Source organism: Odocoileus virginianus, chromosome 31 (assembly GCF_023699985.2).
Source record: "Odocoileus virginianus isolate 20LAN1187 ecotype Illinois chromosome 31, Ovbor_1.2, whole genome shotgun sequence".
Classification (NCBI taxonomy): Eukaryota; Metazoa; Chordata; class Mammalia; order Artiodactyla; family Cervidae; genus Odocoileus; species Odocoileus virginianus.
This window is the reverse complement of record NC_069704.1, coordinates 17,793,275-17,807,342: the sequence shown is the minus strand read 5'-3', so window position 1 is coordinate 17,807,342 and position 14,068 is coordinate 17,793,275. Positions and strand designations below refer to the sequence as shown.

The 14,068-nt window shown below is 40.7% G+C and overlaps 1 long non-coding RNA gene across 2 annotated transcripts in view; it reads right to left on the bottom strand.

Annotated features, from left to right (window-relative positions):
• LOC139032414 (uncharacterized) overlaps positions 1 to 13,043 on the bottom strand; it is a 167,107-nt gene extending 154,064 nt beyond the window's left edge. For both annotated transcript variants that reach the window (XR_011484955.1, XR_011484954.1), the window contains exons 1-2: positions 12,966 to 13,043; positions 6,249 to 6,385 (exon numbers count right to left, since the gene is read on the bottom strand). This is a non-coding gene — a long non-coding RNA (uncharacterized lncRNA). The remainder of the gene's footprint in view (positions 1 to 6,248; positions 6,386 to 12,965) is intronic.
• Positions 13,044 to 14,068: the final 1,025 nt, after the last annotated feature.

Here is a 14,068-nt window from a genome sequence, read left to right as displayed (position 1 = left end):
TACCTCTGCCATTGGAGCATGAAAGCAGCCAAAGATGATACGTAAACAAAAGAGTGTGATTACGTGTCAATAAAACTTTATTTACAAAAATAGTTGGTGGGCCAGATTTGGCCCATAGTCCATCATTTTCAGACTGCTTTTCTTCAAGTAGTAAGAACTTTTCTTTTATGGTTACCAGGTGGTACAAATCATAGTAAGTGAGATACAGTGTTATTTTAAGAGTCTGTTTCTTAAGAATTGGTCTCACTGATGAAACACAGTTGTTGAAATATAGAATCTTAGTGTCACAAAGGGCTGACTGCCAATATATTATTTTTGGAAAGGCAAAGAAAAAAAGGTATAAAAAATTTAAGGGATGTGGATGCATTGATTTATTCTACAAATTATAGGTAAATCATGAACCATTAGAGTGAGCAATAAAACCCTGCAGAGAATCTTAAATTTATGGGGGAAAAAAAGTTATTTTCTTTTAACATAGCTACCAGAGTAAATGTCAGATTGAGATCACAGATTATGTCCCCCACTTTTCCTGTCTCTTCGTTTCACCCTATCCTGAGGCATTTATAATAACTCCATGATGAAAAATTACAGTCATTTCATCTTGAAAGATATATTGCATCCACATGTGGGCCAAGTGATTTAATTTTGATTAGTGCTGTCTGAGGCTTGTCAGATTGGTTAGCGATTGGTCATGTATCTCACAGCACTGCTATTAAATCCACTGGGAATTAACATGTTAAATCCATAATTATGCTTTATTGCCTGTATAATCCTAGGTTAATGGCAAAACGAAGTTGATTCATTTTTCACATGTTCACCAATGTGAAGTCATATTTTTCCCTTAACTAGTAATTAACCTTTATGGCTTTATTAACTACTTTATTAAATTTAAATGAAATGTTTATTGGAAAGAGTTCATGGGAAGTGTAAACCACAATGACAGTGTGGCCCTGGTGATGTCCTGTTCCCTGGAACTTCTCTATTAAAAAGGCTCATATTAGAAGTAGTTCATTTTTGTCACAAGGTACTGGTGCTTGTAACTTAATAGGCAGTGTGATAATAAAATAAGCAGTGGATTTGGAGTCACATAGACCTGGGACAAAATTCATATCTAATTGCTTGTTAGCTGTGTGACCTTGGGCAAGTTACCTAACATCTCTGAGTCTCAGTTTCCTTACACATAACCTGTAAATAATAATAACCATGCCCAGACTTTTGAGGGTTAAGGAAGTAAATGAAATGGTGGGGAGGATATAAGACGTAGTCAATTTGCTATTTTTGTTGAAGCAAGCAGCTTTTGGTCCTGTGTCCACACAGGAGGAAGAAAACAGTGGAGATCAAAGGATGGCATCTGTTCCTAATTTCTTCTCACCTTGCCCAGCCTCATGGACTGGATACAAACCATACAGAGAGTTACTGTTTCTATCTCAGATAGCCGCGCCCAGCACAGCTGAGTGAGAAAGATCTGAAACCGGGGCGGGCGCAGAATGAAAAGACAGACACATATCATTTGGCAAGCGGGGAGTGAGGGGACCCTCCTGCTCTCCATGGCAGGAAGACGAAATGGCTCCTTTCAGCCCGATACTTCTGTTGCTAGAAGTTACATGAGATCAGTAGGGAACAGCAACACTGGGGAGTTTGATCAGCACACCATAAAGGGAGAATAAAGTTAAGGCTTTGCTGTTGATCAGGAACAGCCTGTTTGGTTTCCATGGGGACGGACATAGGGGGCAGGCCGTGACGCAGAGCAGAGAGCACGTCCCGCCCCAAGTATGTCCGTTCAGCATGCTTACTAGGACCATCACGAGGGTGCTGTCTGCCGCACCTTCGGAGTCATGGGGCAGGTTCTGGTCTCTGCCCCGCTAGGTTGCAACATCAGATATCTGATTCTATGAAAGAAACAGAAATACTGTTTCTGTTACAGGAATCCCCCTTTGGGACAGAGACAGCTCTGCGGACACATGGCTTGACAAGCAGAGGAACTTTTGTGAAAAGAAGGTGGATGGGGGCTCACAGCTTGGTGAGCAGAGCACGGGTTGTGTCAGCTGCCCTCACCTCTCAGCAAGGCACTCTTACACAGACCACAACCCACACGCCTGCATGTGCTGCCCTGAACCCCAGTTTTAACTGAGCAGTTGATTATCTAGCTGGAGACAAATTTCCCAGCCTCTGTTGTAGTTAGTTCCAACTAATGGGATATATGCAGAAGTGGTGTCTAAAACAACTTCCAATCATCTCCTAAAGTCCTCTGTCTGGGAAATGGCAGTGATGGAGATAGAGAGATAGAAGCCATGTTTTGAGGATGGCAGAGTTAGCCCATCAACTGGGGTTGGTGGGCCGGGGTGGGGGCAAAGTCCTGGGCTGCTCACTTCAAGAATATGAATCAACAGAAATAAAATTTTGTCATGCTGAAGCCACCATTTGTTAGCATCTTTTTGTTATATCTAGCCTATATGGGGCTTTGAGAACAGAATTAGGATTTTTTTTTTTTTAATGAGTAGTCTGATTTCCAGTGACACAAATAATGCTGCTTTGGGTCCCAGGTGGAAAGGAATGATGAAGTGTGGAGAGAAGCGTGGGGCAGTGCTTTGGCACAAGTGGCCGTGCCCAGGAAGCCTGCAGCAGAGCAATCGATGGGGACCGATGCATGATGAGAGATGGCAGATGCCCAAGAATCTCAGCAATAATTGGCACACACGAGCTCTTCCCATGGACCCCTCATTACACTTGAGGGAGAGGCATGTTGCAGGTGGCTCAGCTCTATGTGAGGAGATGATGGGGAGAACAAATTTTGTGTTGCTATTATTACTCTGACCCCACCTATACTCAAGGTTCAATAAGAAAAATAGGGTCCAATTACACCGTTTATTTCAAACGGAGGTAATTTAATAAAGGATGCTTGTCTCAAACATGTTTGAAAAGTTGAGAAAGAAAAAAGGAAGATAGGTAATACAGAGATAAGGAATTACAGGAAGTTCCTAGGACTGTAAGAACCAAACAGAGAAGATGTATTAACGAAACAAGGAGACTGCTCACTAGTGGGGGTGGTGGAGCCCACCACTGCCAGTGGGCTCCTCAGAGAGCATTCACAGCTTCCTGCTGCCCCAGGGGAGGGAGGCGGGGAAGGGGAGAAGAGAGAGAGGAGGGAAAGAAGAGGGGGAATGGAAAGAGAGAGAGAAGGAAGGAGGGAAGGGGAGATAAACGGGGGCCATAGAAACTAAAGTTGAAATGACATACTCCTAAAGGCAATTCTCATGTAATGGTGGAGGAATTACATGAGAGAGCCTGGAGGCAGGGAAACCACTACATTGGAGGTTATGCTATCCACACAGTCTCTAGCACAGTGCTGGGCAGACAGTGAACCTCCAATTTTTATAAGGTGATTTGGAAAAGGAATACAAACTTTTCTGTTTCTTTGGCATCCAATATTCAGCCCTTTTCAATACACAGGTGTAAGTTCATGGCTCATAAACAATTTTTTAAGCAGTTAATGATATTATTATACACTCTGACATGTACTCCCTTTGCTTCATATTTTATAAATTTTTCATGCATGAAGAAGTTTATTTCATTGCAAATTATGAAACACTGAATTAAACATAAGCATGAATGCCAAAGGAAGAATAGAAGTGTGTCAAAATTTCACCCACTCTCAGTTAAATTTAAATAAAATTTGCTGGCCTTCAGAGATGAACACTTAAGGCTTATCAGTAAATAATTCTAACAAGTGAGTGAATACATAGTCAAAGAAATATTCAAAGATGTACTAATATTTTGTTTGGGACATTGACACCTATTTACTGCATTTTTCACATCATTATATTTATTACTCAAGTTGTCATTCTACCTCAGGTTTTGATGCTGGGATATACAAATCCACTCTTACTACGGACCCACACTCCCAACCCCTAGCTCATACAGGCAATGGAAGAGTCCCACTTATTAGGATTGCAGTAACTGTTGAGTATGTGTCAGAGCAGGGCCACTGGATCCACTGACCCTATTACTGTCTCCTCATTCAAATGATGGAGCCTCATTTGTCACATCATTTCAAAGTGATGCCTCTTTATACCTGACTGGTTTTCCTTGGGTCAATATTACTGACAAATGACTATCTCCTTCAATACCAACTGGTGATAACTCTTAATGTACCTTAGCCTGCAAAAGATTAAACTTCCAGTGCACTTGCGAAGCAAGAGAAGTCATGTCAAGGGGTAGTTCTAAGTTTCCTGAGTGTCTAGTACTGTGCTACAGAAAAATTACAATGTGTAAAGTGCATTAACTGTATGAAGGGATAGCTTCGTTTTTGAATGTCTGGCAGCAGGCTGAATATTTTACATACATTATTTCAGCTAATCCTTGCAATTATGCTGAAAGGTGTTCTCATGCCTATTTTAAAAATGAGGAGACAGAGATGTAGAAGTTGAGCTAAGATTTAAACTTAGTTCTGTCCAGTCCCAATGACTTTGCTGCTGAGTACCTGGCATAATTTTAGGCAGTTATTTCTGCCTTATAAGATTAGCTATATCCTTTGGAGGATAAAAGGAAGACCCACATAGCCATCTGCTTACTAATATCTTTCTCATCTGCCTCTCTATACCCACAAACAAATTTTAAGGAACATACCCATCTAAGCAAATGCACAACCAGCAAAGAATCAACCTCTACCAGCACGGAGAAGTATGTTACCCATGATGGTTTCCACATTTATCTATGTGTGTGTGCCCTCCAGACTCTTGCCCTGCAAAACAGTCCCTTGACACCAGGCACCAGGTCAACCCTCCTTGGAAGAGGGTCAGGCAATCGGCTCCAAGGTCACTGGACCACTTCTCTGTCCCAGATTTGTACCTCTCTTCTCCTTCCTCTATTTGTCTCAAGACTCTCAGCTTTCCTTCCTTTTTCTATTATGCTTCTGTGACCTGCATTACCCTGCAGAGTGAGACTCAGTCTCCCAGGTTCCACTCTTTCCACGCTACTCACAAACATAAACCAACAGATCTTTTTGTGTACGTGTTAGAGATTTTAACCATTATGAAAATACAGAGAATGATAAAAACAAACACGGGGAAGATACAAAAGTTTAAAAAGCTTATTACTGCTCCTGATTGCACAACATTGGGGATCACACGCCTGGCCCACTCTGCCTAAACTTAGCTGCTGACCGTGCATTGCCAACATGAGAGAGTCAGAGGCTTGCACGCCATGCTCCCCACCCACCTGATGCCATCCCCATGACTCCCACTTGCTTAGCTCATGCTCCAGCCACAGGGCAGCGTGGCCCATGCCACTTTACGCTCACCTCCTCTCCACTTGCTGTTGCACTTCTTCCTTACACAGCCCACGTGAATGTCACTGTTCTTCAAAAGTCAGCTCCTATTTCACTTCCCCTGTGAAACCTTCCCCGATTCTCTGAGGCTTCATGAATGGCTCTTTCCATTGTTCTCTGCTCGACATTCTTCATGCCTGACTCTCAGACGCCCTTGCCTTCCTGCATTACAATCCTGTTTGCATGCCCATGTCTGCTACTTGAATGAGACGTTGTTAATGGCAGGGACAAAGCTCTGTTTACCCATCAGTCCCTTTGGCGCCTCCTCAAGTACCTGGATCTTAGAAAGTAACCCTCATATATGTTGAGTATACAAATGCATAAATGCACAGATAAATGAATCAATATGCTTGAGATAGAGGGCAAGTGATTATCATAAGCATGTGTCACACATCTCAAGCCCAGAAAGGGGAATGACAGTTATAAAAACTCCTATATTATAATATCCCTATGTACATCATATTGCTACAGGAGCCTGGCATTTTGGACCAGTTTTTTCTGCCTAAGGATGTGGGAGAATTGCTCTTCTCCATCAAGGAGACGCAGTCTGTCAGTCTGATGTGTGCTGAGCAGCAGTACCGCTACGAAGCGACTGCCTGTCAGTTTGTGACACAATATGGCAGATGTCACAGCAAGCCCGCTCTATTTGACACCGAGAAGAGTTAATGAAGGAGTCGGGGGACTCTTAGATGATTCAGACAACATGGCTGGGAGTTGAAGAAGCTTCTCTTGTGAGCATATGAAAAACAGATCACTTTAGCCTTAGAGGAAGCCAAAATTATCAGACAAGTATGCTGCCCCCATCTAGTGTAGCCACTATACTAGATGTAGTGGGGCCTGTCCTCTTTCTCCCCATATTCTGAAGCAGGCAGGCAGTATCATTCAGTATCAGATCCATCAAAATACAGATGACTCTCCTTACCTGTTTTTGGAGACTGTGAGGATGGGATGGGATGGGATGGGAAGAAAAGATGGATACACCGGTCCTTTGAAGTCAGTTCTGTCTGAGAGAATTCTCTTTCCTTCTACTTCCCTCTCTTTGAATATGATATCTCATATCTGAAAAAAAGAGTTGTCCCATTGATTGGAGTTGAACATTTATACTTAATATCTAGTATTGCGGCCAACTGAGAAATGGCCTTGTTCTTAAGGAGATTATACTCAGTGGAGAAATACACAAATTAATCAGTGATTATATTCTCATAAGTGTGATTTATGGAAAGGCTAAGAACAGGGTTTTATGAACTTTAAGAACATGCTGGACTCCTAAGTTACTGTCTGTGGCTAAGGTAAAGCATCCTGGGGTAGGCAAGACATTCACTGAGTGATAAATATCATCAATGGTTAAATAGGTTGAAAAGAATAAAAGAGGCTTTTGGACCAAGTGAAAAATGTATATGAAGACACAGGCAATGTAATACCTGCTTTGGGAGTTGTTAATTTCCATGACTGGCACCCAGGTTGGAAAGCAAAGAGTGGGAAAAGATGATGCAGGAGAGTTAGGCTGGACACATCTTATAAAATAAGTGAAGGACATAATTAATTTCAAAAAAAGAAAATATATAGCAGCATTTATAATGCGATCTCTTTTATTTTGAAAAGATATCAATCAAAATTTTAACACTCTCACTGGAGTAGGGGAACATGTGTTATTTTTATCATTACTTCTCTGAATGTTTTATATTGCTTGAAACTTTTTAAATGATTAAGTGTTAATTTTATAATTTGAACTATTTTGCTTATGCTACAAAAATAAAAGGTGCATTAATCAAAAAGATTCTGGAAAATAAGAATAAGTTCCAGTTCACAGGAACACCACCTCTATTTATGTCTCCAGTTAAGGCATTTAACTTTGTCCTTCTATTATGAGCAGAGAATCACCACATCTTGACATCAAGTCAGAAAGGAACGAAAGCAGCTGGTATAAGGGCCATTCATTCCCTTTGCCAACAGTATGCACTGGGTGAAAGCAAAGAGGACAGGTGACCCAGTCTAATCTCCATGTCAGCATGATAATTAGTCCTCTTGGATAATTAGTCCTCTTGGTAAATGATGAAGTGGTACTTGTTAGGAGGAAGGCCCTTAACTATAGAATGTTCTTAACGGGATGTGTCTGGTTATGCACTGCTCATAGAAACTAAATCCATAATCTAAGGATTTATGATCATGGTTCCTATTAAATGGCAGGGGCATTGAAAGGAGACCCTTGACTAACTCATGAAGAAAGTGGCTCTTCCCTAATAGCATTGACAGGTGGATTCTTTACCACTGAGCCACCGGGGAAGTCCTCCCTAATAATGCTCATCAACAAATGCTGACGGAGTTTCCAGGCTTTCCTAGGAGATGTCCATGGTGCTGATAATTCGGACGTTAAAACATTCACTGTCCTCTGATAAATAGTACTGTCCTCTGATAAAAAGCACTCTGATAAATAAGTAATACAGTGTTACCAATGCTAAGATATGCATATGGGTGTTATGCTAGTACATGTAAGAGGTCGGTACCCAGCTTGAAGTTATGGAAACTTTCCTCAATAGAGTGATGTCTGAGAGGAAACATAGGAGTCTGGCAAATGCCCATTTGGTGTCTAGGAGCTCTGAAAAGATTGATAGTAGAAAGGCATAGATTTATGACAAAGCATGCCATATGGAGAAAGCAAAAGTAGTCCATGCTTCCAGCCTTGTGCATAAGGAGAAGCAGATCAGTGATGGACCAACTGACACCAACAACAGCATGCTGAACCAGAATCTGCATTTTAACAATATTTTCTGATCCTCAGGCAAATCAAGTTTGAAAAATATGGACTTAACTCAGTCAATTCTAGTTTTCCTAACTAAACAAATAAGATGCAATACCAACCAACCAGACTTTTGTTAAGACCAATTAATAAAGTGAAAGTGATATGAATTTGTGTTATCCCTTGAGCCTACTGCTCAATGCAACAGAAGTAAAAGAAATAAAAAAGAGAAAAACAAATCAAATACAAATACTTCTTGCACCATTTCCTTCTTAAATCTTGACTGTTTACAAGGTGAAACTGTATTAAGAAATAGATCTTATACCATTTCTGCTTTTGGGTGAAATCTATCAATACTCCCCAAGTAACCAGAATCAATTCTTTAAGCTTCTGTGAGAAGATATGTGGCCCATTTGAGATACCACAGGGTGAAATCTGTTGTATGTATAGCTAAACCTATAAAAACAGGTGAAATGACAATCACTCATTAGATAGATAAGATTGTTCCTTGCTGCCTTATGATTGATATTTCTGAACAAATACCAACACATTCATACAGTCTTATGTGCATGTCTGCCCACCTTCTGGGCCAGAATTCATTATTCATCCACATCACAAGTCTTATTTCTGAGCTGCTACTCTGTGCCTGGCATCGTGCTCCGCTAGAAGCACGCAGTGTGACCACTTGTGGTCCTCAACATTGTGGAGCCTACAGTCTTATTTTTCCCCAGAAGGTGACTCTACTCCTGCTCCCAGCATCCTTGTCACCCAATGTGAGTTCATCATTTAGAACTGCCCCTGACTTTTGTTCCCATGCCTTTATGTTGCTAAGACCTATAAGTAAACCTCACCAGTCAATATCATTTTGCTCCCCACAGGTTAAATCTTACGGTCCAACATTTTGAAGACCAACCCAGTATTCATTCATCTTCCATTTGTTGTTGAGCACACCATTTGTTAATAAGAACAGCTCTAGAGGCATAGTTCAGACAGAAATAATGAATATGACAGTTTTTAGTTAACAACAAGCCTGCTATTATGACTTTGTTAAAGCTAAGTTCTCTGAAGAGTGCTGCACTTCAGGCTACCCTAATTACAACAGTATAAATACAGGTTTACTCAGTCATTTTATAAGAACTTATTTGAAGCATTTGCAGCTTTCCTGGAATTCTATTTTGTTTACATCAGAATCTCCAAGTCCTTGATATTTTTCCTTTTCTACCTTGATTTCTTCATAAGATGGTATCCCACTGAGGTGCATCTGAATATTCACCTGTCCTTTGAACTAAAAGTTTTTCCCAGAGTTAAATAATTGGTGCTTTATAGCTCTGTGGAATAGAGGACTAAAAGTTCTTTATGTCCTTTTTCTCAGTAATTATTCTAATATTCTGAGGAGAGACCAACTAGATCAAGTTCAAATATCAATTGTTTATTTTATTCTTAACATTGTTTCGTGAAAAAAACCTTCTACTAGGAGAGAATTTCAATTCAGCTGGTCATATGGAAGCTAAAGACAGAAGCCTGAAAGATGAAGAGTAATGTGATCATCACAGATTCAGAGAGGAGAGAAAAAGGAAAGAAAGGTAGTTGGAAAATACTGACAAAAGTACATTGGAAAAAAAGAGAAAGTATCTTCTGGTTATTTCTCAGCAAGTCCAAAGCAGGACAGATAAAGTACCCATGTGAAATAGAAAGCATAAGAAAGCCTGTGAATATTAGAACTGGATTCTACTAAAATACCACAATATGTTAAGTAGTTTAACATAACTACTTTTAACAAAACATAAATAATATAACATTTAATTTTATCTTCCAAACATAATGTCATATGATTAGGAGAAAGATTAAGGGAATATCCCACAATATTACATATGTTATTAACTTTGGGAGATGGGGTTACTAGGTATATTTACTTTGCTCTTTATAATTTTCTGTATTGTCTGCAATATGTTTGTTCTGTTCTAATTTTTTAAAAAATCAATACTCATTTTAAAATGAATGCTCCCTTCTCTCTCTGTCTTCAGAAATCACTCTCCAGTTTTGAGTAGGTCTAAATTCACCACAAGAAATTTTATAGTTTCAAGTGAGGTTGTAACTGAGATCATGCCTCCCATCCAAATTTTTCTCCTAAAAAAGGAGATGTTTGAGTTGGACAATGTATTTGTAAGCTATTCTCAAAGGCTATTCTCCCTTTTTTAATAGCAAGATAATACAGTCACTTTTTCACAGCACATTCTTAGCAGAGTATATTGGCTTTGTATCCACCAAAATCCACTCCTAGTGAACAGAAAAAAATGTACACAAATAAAAATGATAGCAATGATACAAGTAAGTAAATCCATCCCCCACTCCATCACTACCACTCTGGGTCAGAGGATGGTTCTGCCGCCAGTAGAAAAGCACAAGTATAGCTGAGAATGGGACTTCCCTAGTAGCTCAGACAGAATCTGCCTGCATTTCAGGAGACCTGGGTTCGATCCCTGGGTCTGGAAGATCCCCTGGAGGAGGGAATGGAAACCCACTCTGGTATTTGTGGCTAGAGAATTCCACAGATAGACCATGGGGTCACAAAGAGTCGGGACACAACTGAGCGACTAACACACACACAGCTAAGAACAAAACTCAAGAGCAAGGGTCTCAGCAAACGTAGTCCAGGATGCAGTAGAATCCGACCCGGGAACCTCTTCCTGTTAAGACATGCGTACTCTAACATCTGGAGCGAGGCACATTCACCTGAATTATTTGCCTGCCAGATTCCACTCGAAGGATCCTCTTGATTTTTTAGCACATGACCAAGAGAACCCCCTCTTGATCACTTTCTCTGACTGCAGTCAATCACCCTCTGTTCTGCACTTCTGTGCCTTCCCACGCTTCTGCTGTTCATTCACACACGGAGTAATCATTCCTCTTTTTCCTAGTTCTTCGGCAGTCGTCTTCCCTCTATAATGGTTTTACATGTATATGTGCTGTGTTTAGTTGCTCAGTCATGTCCAGCTCTTTGCAACCCCATGGGCTGTAGCCCATCAGGCTACTTTGTCCATGGGGATTTTCCAAGCAAGAATACTAGAGTGAGCTGCCATGCCCTCCTCCAGGAGATCCTCCCAACCCAGGGACTGAACCTCGGTCTCCCACATTGCAGGCAGATTCTTTACCATCTGAACCACCAGGGAAGTCCAGGAATACGGCTACCCAGCCTATCCCCTCTCCAGGGGAACTGCCTGACCCAGGAATCAAACTGGGGTCTCCTTCATTGCAGGCGGATTTTTTACCAGCTGAGCTACTTGGGAAACCCTTTATATGTATATAATTATACATATTTGTACATATTACACATAATTCTAGTAATATAATTGTTATATATAACAATAATATATTATTTTTAGCTGTGTTCCCTACTAGATCATGAACTTCCATGAAGGCAAGGACTTTATATCTCCAGCATTTACCACAGGGGCTGGAATTGATACTTCTCTTTATATTTTTGAATGAATGGATAACTGGTTAAAATGAAAGAAGGCAAAAGAAGTGTAATTGGCTATCAGGGCAGATGCTGTGACATAATACAATTGATTTCTGTGCCTTGTGTGTGCCTTGTAAGCCTTCTCTGAGATTTTTATACTGCAACTATAGTGAAAAAGAACTTCTGACTGCAAGTTTACATGTAGCCTTAAATTCGAGGTATTTCCCGGATGAGTCTCCAGGTCACAGTTTCTTTATTTATAAAGTCAGTAGGAAAGACTAGAAATTCTCTCAATTCCTTCCTCTCTTTGAGTGTTGAGGATATTTTCACCACACATTATCATCAAATTTGTTAGCATTTCAATCTGGTTCTATTTAGTTTCCTACTATGTGCTAGAATCTTGCTGAGCTGCATAGCTTCTGACATCAGATGTATAGAACAGACTTGTGGACTCTGGGAGAAGGCGAGGGTGGGATGTTTCAAGAGATCAGCATCGAAACATGTATATTATCTAGGGTGAAACAGATCACCAGCCCAGATTGGGTGCATGAGACAAGTGCCTGGGCCTGGTGCACTGGGAAGACCCAGAGGGATCGGGTGGAGAGGGAGGTGGGAGGGGGGGCCGGGATGGGGAATACATGTAAATCCATGGCTAATTCATTTCAATGTATGACAAAAACCACTGCAATGATGTAAAGTAATTAGCCTCCAACTAATAAAAATAAACGGACAAAAAATAAATAAATAAATAAAAACAGTTTAATAGTCACATAGTATTAGTTGCTCAGTCATGTTTCACTCTTTGTGACCCCATGGAGTGTAAACCACCAGGCTCCTCTGTCCATGGAATTTTCCAGGCAGGAATACTGGAGTGGACTGCCATTCCCTTCTGTAGGGGATCTTCCCAACCCAGGGACCAAACCAGGGTCTCCTGCACTGCAGGCAGATTATTTACCGTCTGAACCATCAAGGAAACCCAGTATATACATAAGATAGTTCATATTCTAATGGTGAGCTTATAAGATAAATTTCTTAATATTATATCCCTATTTTTTAATTTAACCTGGAAAAGTTAGATAAGAGTAATCATTTCTTTACGCCTCCCTATTTTGCTGCAAGCTCCCTCCACACAGGAAAAATACATTTCCTGCATCTCTAGCCTCAGGGACCAGCAGTGAGACTGCCATCTAGTGATGATCAGGACACATTCATTTCATGGAGCTGAAAACCCTGAGTACCACTTCTGGCTCCCAGTCTTCCAGGCCACTGCCTATTTAACGAGCTGTTGCATTTAACAGATTTCAAACCTCCAAATCTGGTTCTGGAGTCTTTATCTTAACCACTGGACTAGCCTGCCTCAAGATTTCCCCTTTTTAGGAAAGAAGAGTAAAAGACTAAAATATAATCTTAAAACCATATATCCAAGACTCTTCAGAACATACTGTCTCGATGTCTATTTCAAGGGACATATCCATTTCATGCTGATACTGATGTCATTGAATTACTAATGCTGATGTTTCCCTCCCCAACCTTAATCATGTCGCACCTTCCTATAGACCCCGCCCAGGTCTGTCTGTGACCTGACTCACAATCTAACAACACTGATCCTTTAGCATACCCTATAGCTGTAATAGTCCAGTCATTGTAACCTTTATACCCTAAGAAGACAGCCATAAGGGCTGAGTCTCCAGGATTTTCCTCACGGTGGTCACCCACTCAGGACTGTCCCACATAATCTGCTCTCACTCATGCTCTAGCCATGTCAACTCAGAAAGATTTTGACTTCAAGCTTAAGGGAGCACATGGATTTACTTTCTTTCCAAAATTCTATTAAAATGTTAGTAAGTAAAGAATAAACTATATACAGCCCCAGTCTGGTATTAGTGATGGTAGATATTGATGACAGAAGTGGATATTTTTTTATAATTTGTTAAGCAACGTGGATTGTTTGATAAATCAGAACACAAGAGGGAAAGTATTCCACAACACAAATAAAGAAAACCTGCAGCTGAAGTGGAAGTTGTAGACATAGAACTCAAGTGAGCCATGATGCAGATGTCCAAACAATTAGGGAACTGTTGTCCCAATAGCCAGGTGAACTGTCTTACTCCTCCATCTCTTACACACACACACACACACACACACACACACACACACACACACACACGGGAATCAGGCTGAAGTCATGATCTTCTGTTTTTAGCAAACAAAGGCAGAAACTAGACTCTCTAATAAAGGTGTTCCTGACCCAGAGCTGAACCTTCTGTGAGGTGTTCCTCCTATGTTCTCCCATTGCCACAGATTAGGACAGGCTGGCAAACTCTGTCCATGGACAAAGAGCGGCCTCACCTGGGAACATTTGCATCTTCAATCCCTGCTGTTTAATACATTCTTTGCCTAATACTCACATGACTTTCTTCTTTGTTCTTTAGTCCTTTGTTCTGACTGTGGTCTTATTGTAAATGTGTCTATGACCAATCTGTGTAAAAGAGCTACATGCTTTTCTCCATTCATGGCATCCTCTACCCCTTACTCTTGTTTATTC